The 13,952-nt window shown below is 44.4% G+C and overlaps 1 long non-coding RNA gene across 1 annotated transcript; it reads right to left on the reverse strand.

The window, feature by feature from the left end:
- Positions 1–391: 391 nt before the first annotated feature.
- Positions 392–9,694, reverse strand: LOC136641773 (uncharacterized). Its single transcript, XR_010793917.1, has 3 exons — positions 9,114–9,694; positions 6,724–6,839; positions 392–616 (listed from the first exon to the last, which is right to left on the reverse strand). It is a non-coding gene; the product is annotated as an uncharacterized lncRNA (long non-coding RNA).
- Between the last annotated feature and the right edge of the window lie 4,258 nt (positions 9,695–13,952).

The following is a 13,952-nucleotide window of genomic DNA, read 5'->3' on the forward strand; positions in this document are numbered from 1 at the left end:
CTGTTGTAGCACCTGGGGTTGGTGCCCCTCCGGTTCTGCCCTAATTACACCTCACAGGCCGGTGTGCAGCCACTTGGAATTCAACCAGGGAACTTCAATATGCAAAGAATGTGCTCTAACACTGAGCAATGGATAGTGGGTAGCTCACCAGCCTGTTCTGTCTAATTGGACAAGATGGTTCATTTGTGATGCCAATTGAAGGAGGGAGAGATCATCTTAGCTGGAACTACTGAGAACTGGATGATGGGCTCTCTCCACCTTTCAGGCAAGACAAAACATTAAAAAGTGATATGCTAGAGATATATGCATAAATGGAATAAATCAATCCCCTTAAGGGCTAAAATTTCTTTGTTCTGAAAAGTATACTGCAATTTATTGAAAAACTTGGGATGACAGACCTATTAGTCAGTTTAAGAAGGAAGTCGTATAGCATTGCAGCCTGTTTTACCAGTGGAAACATCAGGCTAGGACTGAGTGTAGGGCAATTCTGGATTAAGGTTTTGTACGTGAAGGACTGGGAAGCTCCTTGTGATCTATAAATATGCTAAGAGATGGAGGTATCAGAAGAAGAACAGTTTGAGCCTCACAAGGAAACAGCAGGCTTACATGGCACCATCTAAGGGAAGATAACAAAAAACAATATCAGTAGAATGATACTTTACAACAGGAATACCACAAGCAAGACATTTCTACATTGTGCACAAGTTCTGTTATCTTTTCCTCACAGTTATGCCTGAACTGCACAGGAACTACCTGAAAAGGTTTGTTTCCAAATAATATTCTACAGTTTGGTAAGTCAATTAAAACTGTACAAGCCTGAAACAAATTTCCTTTGGGCAGAAGAGTATGCAGTGCTGCCAGCTTTATGCAGCAGACTGATTCAGAAAGCTAGAGAAGCTAGTAACAAACCCTATTAATAAGTATTTAGTTATAGTATTTGGTTAACAGTAATCCTCTATGGGATGAACAACAAAGTATCAAATGACCTATAGGAACCCACATCAATTAGGAGCTGGCCAGCAGTTGTGGTTCTATCACATGGCGACTGAGGACTCTGGTTGTTGGAACAGGGTCATTACAGTAATTGCTCCTAAGCTTTGGAACCTACTGCCTGAAGACTTTGGGAAACTGAGTTCTTCATTGGGTTTTAGAAAGGGTATAAAACCTTTCGGAGACTTGACTTGTTTTTAGTGCTTTATCACTCTGCTGCTTTGTCTGTTACTTTCAGCTTATGGAAAAGCAGTCTACAAATATTGACATCAATCAATCAAGATCTTGATTAACAGCCCAATCCTATCCTTGAGATGCACCAGCCTATCGCCATGTTTGCCAGTACGACAACCTCACCAGTAGAAGTCCACTTGTCAACACATGCACCATGGACATTGGCACAATGGTGGAAAAACACCACACTGACTTTGTTTGGCTGTCACTCAGGCACTGATGCAATTCTACCAACAGAGAGGCCAAAACAGAGGGGTACATGATACATGGAACATGATAAGAACAGCCCCACTGGATCAGGCCATAAGCCCATCTAGTCCAGCTTCCTGTATCTCACAGCGGCCCACCAAATGCCCCAGGGAGCACACCTGATAACAAGAGACCTCATTTTGATGCCCTCCCTTGCATCTGGCATTCTGACATAGCCCATTTCTAAAATCAGGAGGTTGCACATACACATCATGGCTTGTAACCTGTAATGGATTTTTCCTCCAGAAACTTGTCCAATCCCCTTTTAAAGGTGTCCAGGCCAGACATCATCACCACATCCTGTGGCAAGGAGTTCCACAGACCAACCACACACTGAGTAAAGAAATATTTTCTTTTGTCTGTTCTAACTCTCCCAACACTCAATTTTAGTGGATGTTGCCTGGTTCTGGTGTTATGAGAGAGTGTAAAGAGCATCTCTCTATCCACTCTGTCCATTCCCTGCATATGGGAGGGGATGAGGAGGGATATGGGAGGGGATGAGGAGGAATTAGTACCTGCCATGAGGAGGAGGCAATACATGCCATATCCAAGTCCCCGTCTGACAATGGACACATCCCTGATGCAGTGATGCTAGAAAAATGCTACTTCAATGGAGGAGCTGGTGTAGTTAAGAGTAACCCAATACAGAACTGTGAGGAAAGGAAAAACAGCAGAAAATTGCACCTGTCACTAGTCCTCCACCCAATCCACTTTCTTGCCATGGAGCAAAGGATATAGACTAGATTTGAAATCCAATCAAATTGGAACGGCTACAGCTCAGATGAGAAGACATGCCGCATGGGGCTATACCACTCTGGTCTCTCAAAGGGGAACTTTAAATGATAGTTTAATCTAGTCAAGAAAGCCCGTTTCTACATATAGATCTGGACTAGGAGAGGTGGCTATGTAAAAATCTAGGAAGTTAAGCTTATTGTTTTATTTAGATCCAGTGAATGTCCAGCAACTTTGTCTTGACTTTAATGAGCATAGAGGATCCTCTGAAAACAATACCTATGACACTCACAACTCTCTGGAATTATAATTTACGTATGAGATTTTATTTTAAAATTGAATCTGTATGAAATTATTATTATTATTATTATTAACAGTATTTATATACCGCTTTTCAACAAAAAGTTCACATGGTGTGGTTTTAGATGCGTTCTTGAAGAAATAACTTCAATGTATATTTTTAGTATTTTTGATGTGTATCTAGTAAATATATACTTTAATGTATAATGTACGATGTTTCAGCACACCCTCGCTATGATGCACCTGCTATTGGCATGTATGATAAAGCTATCCTTATGGAAAGGACAACCCATATTGCTAAACTGAGATGAGCATCTAAGAAGCAACAAATCAAGAACAAAGAGCATGACAAGATTATTATAGTAAAATGGTTGCCTGAAAGAAGGATGAGTCACAGCAGTTTATAGCCCTTTCCAAAAGAGATGAGCTTGGCGTTGCCTTGGCTGCAGGATTCAAGCAGAATGTTTTGACACAACCTCATACATGGCAAGTTGCAGAATATTTATGTTAAATATGAAGCATTCATTTACAGTGGCCCATTTTTAATCTGTTTTGTTAGGTTATGGTATGAAAGAGGAACTTAAATGCAAGTGCTAGCAGGATCAATGAAGAAATTAGTACAGCATTTTAATCCATTATATCTCAGTAGCACATGTATGCATTTATCAGTGGTAACTTTTAATTATTTCTTGCTTTGAGCCTGAAACATGTATTGATTGGACATTATGACAGAAGTCAAATTGATTGACGTGAATAGGCTCTTGGCACAAATGCTGTTTTGATGTATTCAGTTTCTTGCAACTTCTATCACTGAAAGCGACAGTCATATAACTTAATATTGCTTTTGTGTATGTTTGCATTAGGATCTATTGAGAAGGTACACTTCAGGTTTTGCTTGAAACTCTTAGGTGCCAGACTTAAATTTTTAGAAAGTCTACCCCCATCCCCCAGGTTGGGAAAGGTAACATTCCAAGCCACTATGCTCTCACTGCTTACAGGGTACCACTGACTGTACAGTCTGGTGGTAATACACTCCCTCACAAATACTGAGTATGTATCTCAAGCCAGAAAACAGATGTGGCTAATGCTGTTGTAAAGTCCCTGTTACTCTGTGCTTCACCTTGATCCCCACAGGTACAGCTGTCCTATAGGCAGATATTACCTGCATGTTTCTCCTTCAGATGCTGTTCTGTCATTGATACACCGCAATGAAACCAGTGGCTGGATCATTCTTTGTTAGCAGATAGGGATTCCTTTATTCCACCTGATGCATTTCATCTCAGATGGTCTCAGAGTGGGGCTCTGCAGAGGAAGGGCCTCCCTGTTCTCAGCATTCACACTCTAAGACTTCTTGGGCTCTTAAGGTGGGGGGGGCCTTCCTCAATTGTCCTGAGGCCCCTGTTCTCTGCTACCATGATATATGGCAGACAAAGGTGACAGGAGACAGCAAAAGGCTGGTGTGGTGGGTGTGACTAGATGGGCTGGCCCCTGCAGTAAGTATTCTTTATCACATGCCAGCTCAATGATTGGCCCACACACTACTCAGTGATAGGTGCATGTGCAACAGATCTCCAGTCAGGTGTATCTATTTGTAATGATGCAAGATATTCCTCTATAAAGGGAGCCATCTTTCTACCTGTGAGGGATTCCCAAAATGTGTGTCACAACACCTTAGGGCAGTGGTTCTTACACATTTAGCACCAGGACAGAATGAGAATCTGTCGGGACCCACCGGAAGTGATGCAATCAAGCAGGAAAATTTTAACTATCCTAGGCTGCAATCCTACACTTACCCAGGAGTTCCTTTACTATCATTGTTAAAAGAATATACATAAGTTTGTTAAAAGTACAGGTCTATAACATTTCCCCAAATGCAGTGACATATCATGGTAGAATCAAGTCTAATATATTAAAAATAAAATATTGAAATGAATGGGGACACACCTGCAATTGTCTCGCGACCCACCTAGTGGGTCCCAACCCACAGTTTGAGAAACACTGCCTTAGGGTGTTGTGGCACACTCACAGGGCTGCCACAGAATGTCCCCCACTGGCCCCTCCTACATGTTTCCCTGGACACCATCATTTTGGATCTTCACACGATTTCATGAGCTCTAAGAGCCTGACTGAACCAGGATGAAGAGGCTGCAGGGGTGTTGTGACCCAGGTTAAGTTTGGGAACCACTAACCTATGCTCTGGTTTGAGCAAAAGGAATTCCTTGGATGGGCTATATGAGGAGGGATGATGGGACTTTAACTCTGGGTACAAGGTGCCTAGCAGTTATTTGCTTTTGCCCCTTTGCTGCTAATGCCACTATGACTCCTGTGGGATAGGAGAGATGCTGTGGCATCTGTGCGTCATGTTGCATATGTGTGTGGTTTCCATGGGGTACAACCAGACACCAACCATGGGGAGATATTACTCACTCTTAGTGGCTCTGTGGGAATTGTCCACTAACTGCTTAATGGCCCTGCACCTGCCCCTGGCTCAGTTCATCCTTATGGCACTTTTCTGGCTGCCAGTTCTGGGGCTGATTAGATGCAGTGATTGGCTTCTAAGCCATCACACCAATGAGACAAGGATGTCATACTGACTTCATGATGATGACAAATGGATGTCACATGGATGGTGCCCAGCTCATGGAGATGACACACAGAAGTCACTCACGTGATGTGATGTAATCAGGATGCTGCTTCAAGGATAAGGCAGTGTTTTCATGGACACTGGAGTGGTTACTGGGGAAGGATGTGCCAGCATTGCTTTCTCAGGAGAAGCTTGGCATTTGGCTCTTATTGCATGAGGCACTGCCAGTAAGGGCTGAGAATGATAGACATCACACTGGCATCTATGAAACATCAATATGGCATCCAAATACGATTAAGCTGTTAGAGTCAACTCATAGAGCTCCTTTAACAAGCCTGTCAAACCTCTAACCTGACACCTTTGCTGGTGTCTTTGCAATGCTGACATGCTGATGGAATAGGACTGGGCTGAACACATAAAAACCCTAACATTTAAAAGTATACCTCATACTCAAAATAGCTGTTAATGAAATCAAGGGATGTAATATTTCCTTGCTCCCTATGGATACATTCCAGCAATGAAATCAAGAGGCTTAAACTCATGTGTTAAGATTAATAGCCTCTATGCATCTTCTTACTTTTATTACTGCAACCAATTCTTTTAGGTTGCTACCTGCACAATTTAATCTGACAATGGTGTTAGGCCACTTCAGTAATACTCGTACAAAGGTTTATGTAAAGAGTTGTTTAAAAAAATAAAACTTATAAAACATGGAAATTCAATCTATAGCTTTCACAGCTAAGAGTTTCTGTTCAACAATTTACATAATATCATGAAAACATCCTTTCTATAAAACCATTTCATGTTCTCTCAATAAAAACTAGGACTTTCCACCCCATTTTCTCTGTCAGTGGCCTTTACATAGTTTTATGCCTCCAGACCTTCTTGACAACTGAATATTCTCACCCAGTTTCTGTCTTATTCAAATCTTAGACAAGAACATATTGTTCTCTCTCACACTGCATTTTATTTTTCCCCTCCATATTTAATTATCAATGTAGCATCTTCTTCCTGAGCATGTTTCCTTGGAAGTGAATCCTTTTGGTTTAATAGAAGGTAGTTTCAGGCAAATATGCTTAGTGCCACATATTAGTGACAAATATAGGTGAATCCCATGCTTCAGATTTTTGTTTGTTTGTTTTGAAATGCAGTTCGGGGTAGGAATCAAGATCAGGACTACAGCATGGGAAGAAGGAATTAAACCCTTTCCTCCCATGTCATTCTCCTGTTAAAAATCACTTCCCTGAAGCTGTGATTTGTCCCTAAAACAATATACTGCAGTTGAGGGAGGGGTGGGCAATTTCCCTAATCACACCACAGTCCTAATTGAGATCAGGGAACCTAGGGCTTTTGGCAAAAAAAAAAAAAAAATATGTAGGGAATCCAGCAGTGGGACTCACTCACTGTATGCAGTGGGACTGTATGCATGCATACAGATGACATCTAGTTTAGCCTTTCCTTATTTACAATGTGTGAAATGGGATCAATTTTTTGCTTTGTGTACAATGCTAAACTAACTTGTGGCTTAATGAAGAACGTGACACACATTTTTCTGGGAAATCATAACAAAATAAAAACTGCAAACGTTCAATCATATCAAGCAAGCCACACTTTGATAATGTCATGCTACATACAGTACAGGTGTGTCAGATTTGCTTTATTAAATAATCATCCAGGATTGCCCTCTCTGCCATTCCAGCACCACACCACAGGCCTTCTGGTCCCAGCAGCAGCATTTCTCCCTTGCCCTCTGCAAATGACAAGAACCATGGAGGGTTATCTCATGCAGTTCCACAACCAGCAAAATGGCACCATTGTAGCTGTAGTGATGGGGATGCCCTGAGAAATATGAGTACAAACTCTTTTTATATTAATCCTAAACTCTAATAATCACATTCAGAAACAATTCAGATCAAAAATTATGATAGCAAGACAATGTACATTCTCTGTACCCACTGAAAGTTATGCATCATCAGTTATATCTTTTCTCATTGAGACACTTTATATTCACACTTTTGCATGGTATCAGTGGGCCTTTTGTATGCACATTTTGCTATGACTAGGCTCTAACTATACTAGAGATATGTTATGAACACGCTCCATCCCTCTGAGAATTCTGCAGTACTGTATCTACACTTAACAATTTTCAATTTTAAAAATTACATTTTAAAACTTCTTTTCCATTCAGACATTGAGTTCCAACAGCCTCCCAAACAAAATTCAGAAAAACCAACTATATGATCCTGCTGACTCAAGAACACCTACTAAAGTGTAAGCTCCATTGAACTCAGTGGCATTTGCTTCCTAGTGGAAAGGCTGCAGCTCATGCCCTAGGAGGTGTATGATGTGTCTACTTGAACATTTTATTGGATGAATTTATGTTGCCAACAGTTTACTATTAAAAAACCCTTGCTCATTTTCTATCACTAATTTTCCAAGATAAAACTACTGTAGAAAACACAATTAGTTCAAAAGTTTGCTTTTTTTTTTTTTTTTTTTTTTTTAAAGGATGAGAATTGTGAAATCTTTGGAATGAAAATTAGAAAACACTGGATTATACCCAGCATTAATGCTGCAACTATACAGTGTTACAACACTATCCAAAGTCATATCTCTGAACTCTACGGACTGTACATTTGTAAAGTGTAGTTTTTCCAAGACTTGGGATGAAACAAGGTTGTTTGTACATTTAAAAACCAATCTGTACCTCAATGTATTAATCTTGAAGGCTGTCTGTAATTCACTTTTGCCCTACAAGGCATTCAAAAAACCCACCACCTAATATCCTAAAGTGCAAAGACATGGAGCAGCTCTGGATTCCATGTAGTCACAATGTTGGGTTGGATCCAAGTAAACTAAGGAGCCACCTCTTTGCAAGTGGGCAGGAAGGATACACTGGACCAAACAAACCCACCTTTTCTCCTAATCCTTGGAATTTTCACTAACTGGTCCCTCTAAGGCGCTGTTTGACAAATCTTTCACCTCTGCACTAAAAAGGTAAGAAGAGCTCAGGCCATAGGCCCATCTAATCCAGCTTCCTGTATCTCACAGTGGCCCACCAGGTGCCTCAGGGAGCACAAAAAAAAAGAAGACAACTGCATTCTGGTGCCCTCCCTTGCACCTGGCATTCTGAGGTAGCCTACCTCTAAAATCAGGAGGTTGCACATACCCATCAGGGTTTGTAACCTGTGATGGACTTTTCCTCCAGAAATTTGTCCAATCCCCTTTTAAAGGCATCCAAGCCAGATGCCATCACCACATCCTGTGGTAAGGAGTTCCATAGACTAATTACATGCTGGGTAGATAAATATTTTCTTTTGTCTGTTGTAACTCTCCCAACACTCAATTTCTTTGGATGTCCCCTGGTTCTGGTATTGTGTGAGAGGGAAAAGAGCATCTCTCTATCTATCCACCCATCCCCTGCATAAGGCACTGTTTGCCACATCTTTCACCTCTGCACTGGTTGGCAACCTTCAGTCTCGAAAGACTATGGTAGAAGCCTACAGCACCTGGTATTCCCAGGCGGTCTCCCATCCAAGTACTAACCAGGCCTGACCCTGCTTAGCTTCCAAGATCATAGTATAAGCCTACAGCACCTGGTATTCCCAGGCAGTCCTCTGCACTAAAAACATAAGAAGAACCCTGCTGGATGAGGCCATAGGCCCATCTAGTCCAGCTTCCTGATCCCACAATGGCCCACCAGATGCCACACAAGACAACAAGAGACCTGCATCCTGGTGTCTTCTCTTGCATCTGCCATTCTGAGGTGAACTACTGCTAAAATCAGGGCTTGTAAACCTCTGATGGACTTTTCCTCACTGTGCAACTGTTCAATGGACCATATACTAATAACATGCTGGGTATGGCATACCAGCAAAAGATGCTGGTACACGCTACCTGTGATGGGCGTTTCCTCCAGAAATCCATCCAGTCCCCTTTTAAAGGCACCCAGGCCAGATGCCATCGTCGCATCCTGTGGCGAGGACTTCCACAGACCAACTACACACTAGGTGCGGTGCAGTACCTGTGATGGGCTTTTCCTCCTAGTTCCCTTTAAGGGCACTGCAGCCAAAGTGCAGGACTGGGTGGCTGAGGAAGCATCATGAGCAGAGCACGTGAGAAGAGCCCTGCTGGATCAGGCCCAGGTGCACCTAGTTCAGCACCCTGCATCCCAATGGCCCACCTGATGCCTCAGGGACCATGTTCTCCGGCGGTAGTTGCTTAGGCAGGCAAGGGCTGCAGAGAGCAGCAGGGCCAGCGAGCTGGAGGCTGGTCATTGGCAAGGACCAACCGCCGCAGGGGAAGGCTCCCTCCCCCCGACCCCGCCATCCCGCTGCAGGGCACAGGCGGGGCGGGGGAGGGGAAAGCCCGGCCCTCCCAGCGCCAGTGAGACTCCGCTCCCTGAAATGGCCGCACCAAGCGGGCCTCGCTTTGTCGCCACACGGGCCTTCCCATTGGCTGGTGGGCGGGACGAACCGGACGAGGCTTCCAGGGCAGCCCGCCTGCTTGTCTCCCAGGGAGGGCTGAGCTGCAGGCAGTCACCATGGCAACGCACGCTGGGTGGGGGGGCTCCTGTGTGGTGGCCGCGCAGGGGCAGGAGGGAACTGGGGCTCTTCCCTCATGGGCGGATCCATGAATGCCGCACCGGAAGGGAGCAAGCCAGGGGAACGCCCACTGGGCGGGGCATTGGTGGCTGATGGAGTTGAGTTGGAAGGGCAGCCCAGGTCTACCCTCCCAGTGCAAAGCCACGGAGGTCAACCCAGAGCCCAGGTCTACCCAGCAGGTAGATCTGAGCTCCAAGTCTGGCTGGAGCCCAGATCTGCCCATCTGGTTGAGGTGGGCTTTAGAGTTGAGTGCTCATGCCCCCTCCAAACACAAAAAAACTGGATCCACCCCTGTCTTCCCTTTGTCACCCTGAAAGTGAAGCTCTGGGAGCTGTTCAGTAGTGTCCCATCTTGTGCAACTGGAAGCAGTTGCATACCCTTCTCTTGAAAATCCCAGGACTTCCAGCTCTCTGCCCCAAATAGGCAGCTAGTGACTATTTCAGGACTGCAGCCATTAAAATTCCGCCCCTGGTCTCTTGCTTAGGGATTTAGAGCCCAATCCTAGGCATGTCTACTCAGAAGTAAGTCGCATTATAGTCTTAGGTAAGTGTGGATAGGATTGAAGCCTATAAGCCCAAACCTAAGTGTGTCTACTCAGAAGTAAGTCCCATTATAGTAAATGGTGCTTACTTCCATGGAAATGAGGATAAGATGGCAGCCTAAAACTCCATCGCAGAAGGTATGTTTGCCTTGTTCCTCCCAACAGGATCTGGGATGATGCCACCAGGTTGGGTACCTATATACACCTAAGCAGGATCCAAAGGCAGGTAAAGATGCCCTGCTGACCATGACTTGACCAACAAATGTGGAAAGGACCTCATCTAAGACAGGCATATAAAGTTAAACCAAAGGATGCTCTTCTTGGCCCTTGACCCTGATGCTGATGTAGTAATCAGTAGTGCCAGGATCCAGCCGCTTTCTGGAAAAGCGGTGCCTTGGTGGGGCATGGGGACAATGGTGGGTTTATTCTTGCTTATGAACCCCCCCATCGGAAGCAGATATTCATTGCATAAAAACGCATTGCATAAGATACCTGCCCAAGGTATCTCTTGATCAGCTTCCTGTATCTCACAGTGGTCCAGCAGATGCCCCTGGCAGCACACAAGACAACAAGATACTTGTATCCTGTTGCCACTCACTTGCATCTGGTGCTTAGAAATAGGCTGCCCACTAAAACCTGGAGGTTGCATACAGTTATCATGGGATTATATCTGTGATGGAATTTTCCTCCATAAATCTGTCCAATCTCCTTTTAAAGGCATCTAGGCCAGATGCCATCACACATCCTGAGGCAAGGCGTTCCACAGATTGATTTTCCTTTTGCCTCTTCTAACTCTCCTGACACTCAATTTTAGTGGATGTCCCTTGGTTTTGGTGTTGTATGAGAGTGGAGAAAAAAACTTTCCTCTATCCACCCCATGCATAATTTTATGCATCTCAGTCATTTCCCCCTTCAGGTGCCTTCTTTAAGAGCTGCAAATTTTGTAGCCTTTCCTCAAGGGAGGTGCCCCAGCTCACTAATCATTTTGATCACTCTCTTCTGCATTTATTCGAGTTCCACTATATCCTTTTTTGAGATGTGGTGACCAGAACTGGACACAATATTCCAGATGTAGCCTTATCATCGATTTGTACAATGGCAAAATATTATTGGCCGTTTTATTATCAGTCTCCTTTTCAGTGATCCCGAACATGGGTTGGCCTTCTTCATAGGCACCACACACTGATTTGATACTTTCATTGTGATGTCTAATACCATGCTAAGATCTTGGCAGGTGGCAACAGTGGGCCACCTGGAAATGTAAAGCTCTGCTAATGGGCATTTTATGTCAGAATGCCAGATGCAGGGGAGGGCACCAGGATGAGGTCTCTTGTTATCTGGTGTGCTCCCTGGGGCATTTGGTGGGCCGCTGTGAGATACAGGAAGCTGGACTAGATGGGCCTATGGCCTGATCCAGTGGGGCTGTTCTTATGTTCTTAAAGAGACACCTTTTAAAGTAGTGTCATGACTCTTCTGTGTAGCAGAGGGATAGCAAGTGTTCCTATTCATTCCAGCATTGCATCCCTCCAGCATTGCAGTTGTTGCTAGTGACTGCAAATCCTTTCAAGACAGAGAAACATCTTATTTCTTTTGCTATGCAAATTTTGTTGTTGGTGGTGATGAAAGGTGGGATTTTAAAATTCTAAATTTACAATAACAAAACCATGATTCCATCTCTTCCCCCATGTCTACTTGGAAACATGATCAGGGACCTAGTATAATCAACCACATCATCAAGGGCTTGCTCTCTTGCACATTTTCTAATGTGATCTGTGCCATTTACACAGGCCAATCATGCTACAGCTCAACCCTATTGGAGATGTACACCACTGGAACAAGCATTCCGGCAGCAGATGGCAATTTCTGGCAGTCACAAAACATGACATGTCAGAGCATGCAGGCTGGCCACTGCCATAGGTGGTAAGCAGCCAACTCTATGCGCTAGTGGCCTCCGGATGTCCAGCAGCTCCAGTAAGCAAGCGTAGGAGTTGGGAAGGAGATGTGGCGGATGATGAAACATGGTGAGGGAGGGCAGGATAGAACAGGACAGGGGCAGGGTGGATTGGGACCAGGAACAGGGTGGGTTCAGTAGTCACTGTGTCCATCAAATCCAAATCTCCTTCCCAAGGTTACCACAGGGGTTTAGGATTTGACATACATCAGCAACTCTCCATCCCACCCCTGGTCCTTCCACACCTCCCCATTCGTGGGTTTATGCCCTGAAGGTATGTCAGTGCAAACATTGCGGTGATGCCCATGGTGCATCTGCTGGCAGAACTGAGACTACAGTGGTAGGGTCTGGCCCTACAGGCTCTCTGAGGTTTAACAGCATATTCTATATAGCTAAGAATCTTATTTCTGAGGAATAGGATTAGGCTGCCCGCTGTTTTTGATGCAACAACCCAACCAGGCTACTCCACAGGAATTTGTTATAAATAAAGATGTTTGTTTCCAGTCAGTAAGATAACATTACAGCCTAAGTCTTGCCGAATACAATGGGCTTACTTTTGAGGAAAATAAATAACAATTTTCAAACACCTCTAGTTATAAATTCATACTACCTGATACATTTTTCTTATTTCAGCTACAAAATATTAGATTTTATCTTATTTTCTTATTCTAAGACCCCTTTTCAAGATTCTCCAACATATGACGTCCTTTTGGCAAGTCTGGTTATTAAATCAAATGTTTCAGAAAAGGAAAATATGAATATACTGAAAATGCACCAAGTGGTGTGTCTCTGAGTTTGGCTGTTGATAGGGTAGCTATTGCACACAACTAAAATTAGAGGATAATACCAGTGCAGGAGGTCTGCGGTCTAAACTAGCTTAACTAATTCCTGTTGTCTACAATTGTCTACAACAATTATGGCTCAATTCTAAGACTGCACTGAGCCAGCATAAGCCGGCCCAGGAATGTTGCAAACATGCTGTAAGGCACACCTGCCCCTCCATTCAAGTTAGGGAGGTCAGTGCAAGGACACGCGTCAGCCTTCTTGCACCCGAGCAAGCCGTGCCAATGGTATGTGCCAGCAGCCAGCTGCCAGCATGGAGGGTGGAGGGAGGGTGTTTTGGGGCGTTTTGGGGTGGGGGAGGGTGAGCATTGGAAGGACTGATGGGTGGGCCAGGCCCAGGAAGGGGGTGGAACCAATCTCCGGCATTTAGGCTCCTAACTTAGGTACTTATAGTGCAATCCTAACTTGCACTGGAACAGGCAGGCTAACTGGCCTGTGCTGTATCCATCAAAGGTTAGGTGTGGGCTGGTGTGCAACTTGGAGAAAGGGGACATATGTCCCCATACCCCAAGTGACACCCCAACCAGCCCTACAGGGCTTCTCAGATATTAACTAGTGAAATCACTGGCACAAATCTAGATGGCCCATGTAAGGCTGACCAGGCTGGAGACAGGGGTTAGATTCTGGCCTAAATTCCGGATCCTGGTCCCATACCCCTCTCCAGACTTGTCCACCTACTGCCCTGCCTTCCCCCTGCCCAGGGACATCCCCATTCCCCCCACCCACCCACCCACCCAAAATACCTGTGCAGGCCTCATTCTCTTGGCCCAGCCGACTCACAAGCAGGTACAAACGTGCCATATGGCACATTTGCAATACTCCTGGGCCGGTGTAAGGGACTTAAGACAATTTTGAACAAATGTATGGGTTGTTTTTCTGGGGGGGGGTGACTTAGAGAGAGAGCAATTTTGACCAGGCCAATGA

This window comes from Tiliqua scincoides, chromosome 2 (genome assembly GCF_035046505.1).
Source record: "Tiliqua scincoides isolate rTilSci1 chromosome 2, rTilSci1.hap2, whole genome shotgun sequence".
In the NCBI taxonomy this organism is placed as follows: Eukaryota; Metazoa; Chordata; class Lepidosauria; order Squamata; family Scincidae; genus Tiliqua; species Tiliqua scincoides.